Below are 2,822 nucleotides of genomic sequence, written 5' to 3'. Positions count from 1 at the left end.
AAGTGTTCGAATCGCATTTGGTTTCGCATCAAATAACTTCATAGATTTGTTATCAAACACCGCATTATGTGCAGGATGTTTTAGCATCGATTTAATCTTTGTGGCATACTGCAGAGAAAGCTTTGCACGTTTAGCACCCAAACTAGGTTCGTGTGTATCGACGTACATGCTCTCAACAGGAGATGTTTTGACAGCACCAAGACAAAGCCTAAGTCCCTGGTTGTGTATAGGATATAGCATCTGCAAGTAAGACTTGTGTGCTGACCCATACACAATGCACTCATAATCAAGTTTAGACCGAACTAAAGGCATATATATTTTTATTTTAACTATTTAAAATACATTTTAAAAATATACAAATTCCTCTTCGAGATCGTAACATCATTCTCCCAAAATTCCATTTAGATGGTCGCCTCTTATTTCGATGCCTGTAAACATTATATATATTTGTATATGCATTGTTTGAAAACATAGATGTTTTCTTTTCTATTCTAACATAGGCTTGCTGAATACAAATAAATATGTTGTCCATGTGAAAAATTACATTTAGGGGGATCATAATGTAACCCCTGCTAGTTCATGACAAAACACGACTCGGGTTTCGAGATTCTTTATTCCCGTAGGGAAAACCTATAAATATATAAATGGTACATTTTGTTTAATAATTTGACATAACAACATAAAACATACAAATACACATAATATAGCATTAAAAGATATCAACAATATTTAGTTTGAACTAAAGATGTCCCCACAGGCGCTCACCATCAAGACAACCATTATGTTCTTGTCAAAGGCTACGAGAAGAATGAGAAAAAGGTGTGGCATTTGAAAGGAAAGGTCGGATTTTCCCCAGCATGCAGTGCAACTGTCATAATTCATAACTATAGCCAGTCAAGCGTAACCTATCACTAAATACACGTGCGACTAACCACAGAACTACAGTCCATACCCAACTACCCATTCTAACTATAAGCTTATATGTAAAAATAGCTAATGTATACATATTAAATAATATAGTAAAGCACTAACTAATCCCTATTAACAATTGTATTAAAATATCCCTAGTTACAATAATATGAGAGTACCAAATTATTATTGTGTTGAAAATACGTTGTATCCAAGTATAAAAGCGTGTTTTTGTTTTCGTTATTTTGATTACATAAGCATTATTTTTCAATAATGTTTTAGTTTCAGCATGTTTAAATTTGTTTACAAAAGTATGTTGGATACAATCCTAAAGGAATGATCGCACAAAAATAAATAAAAGCATGGTCGGTGACACTCTATTGTACTTAAATACAATGTATTTTCAACACAATCCTAATTTCATATACTACTATTTTGTTTTTGTAATTTTGACCCCTTAAAGGGACATTCCCGAGTTTGCTGCATTGTAAGATGTTTCCGACTAATAAAATATTTCTACGATTAAACTTACATATTAAATATATTTTCTTGTTTAGAATATCAGTGGCTGTATATTCAATGTGTTTCTGGTCGTCTTAATATTTGTAAGAAGCCCAAACTAGATTTTGTCTTCAAATAATTTCGTACGTACGAAAAATAATATTTTAGGAAATGAAATATAACCTAGTATAAATATTAGAACCACCAGAAACACGTTTAATATACAGCCCCTAATATCTTATGCAGAAAAATATATTTGATATGTAATTACAATCGTTAAAATGTCTCTGTTAGTCGATAACATCTTAAACATTACAGCAAACTCAGGAATGTCACTTTAAGAGAAATTTCTCAGATGGCCAACATATTTTGGGGGGGATTCAGCACACCCAAATTAGATTGGAAACTAACGAAATAATCGTACATCGGTAAATTTGCGCTTTTCGTGAAAATGGGACCTGACTACTGTATCTTGTAGCAAAGAGTATAAAACAAAAGATATCAGTAACTTGACTATACAATGTTAAATTGCTTACTCCTAGAATTTCTTTTAATAATTTGTGAAAATATGTTCGCGTTGAAGTTTACAAAACTTAGAATAAATAATTAATACGCCACTCTGTGTATAATTAATACTGCCTTCTTTGGGAAAATAATCTTATCTTCTTTCTTCTATATATTTTTGGATGTAAATTTCTAAATTGTCCCCTTAATTGTTTCTGTCCCGGAGCAAGTCACTGGCTATCCAGAGACAGGCCCCGGGACGGACATGCTCGAAACTCTAGTGGTATATGAGTATGTAAATATTATTCGCACACGCACTCGCATTCGCACCGCCCCTGATTATCGCCGCTCTGCCCTAATTCATTGTCAAAAAAAAAAAAAAAAAAGATTTCCTCTCAAAGCGTATACAGTGTTGTTACGAGTCTGAATTCCCAACTAAAAAACCGTTTGACAATACCTTGTTTAGCCACAGTTGTGAAAGCCGACAGCAGTAACGTGATTTGTTTTTTTCTTTCTATTGTTAGTCGATATAACTGCAGACGAGCGGACAGGCAGTCTTACAAAGCTTGAATGCGAAGTAATCCTCACACCGTCACGCACATAACCACACACCACCTAGCAAACGCCTAGTTGAAAGTAGACCATCATGATAAACTTCGACAGAACGTCAAATGCGAAATTTATTTTGATAAGTAAATTTTTGAAAGTAATTTTTGCCTTTGCAAATATCCAGACCAAGATACATTTAGTTTTAACTGATGTCAGTAGTCCTTATCAATGACATATTGATTGCATCTTTATAATATGGCACAGAGTAAACTAGCAACACTGGTTATTTGGTCTATGTAGGCATAACTGTGTTTTATTAAAAGCATGTCTGCAAAAGCTATTTAATGAAATCTATCTTG

Source organism: Gigantopelta aegis, chromosome 9, assembly GCF_016097555.1.
Source record: "Gigantopelta aegis isolate Gae_Host chromosome 9, Gae_host_genome, whole genome shotgun sequence".
Classification (NCBI taxonomy): domain Eukaryota; kingdom Metazoa; phylum Mollusca; class Gastropoda; order Neomphalida; family Peltospiridae; genus Gigantopelta; species Gigantopelta aegis.
The sequence above is the reverse complement of the archived record's forward strand: the minus strand, read 5'-3'. Positions refer to the sequence as shown.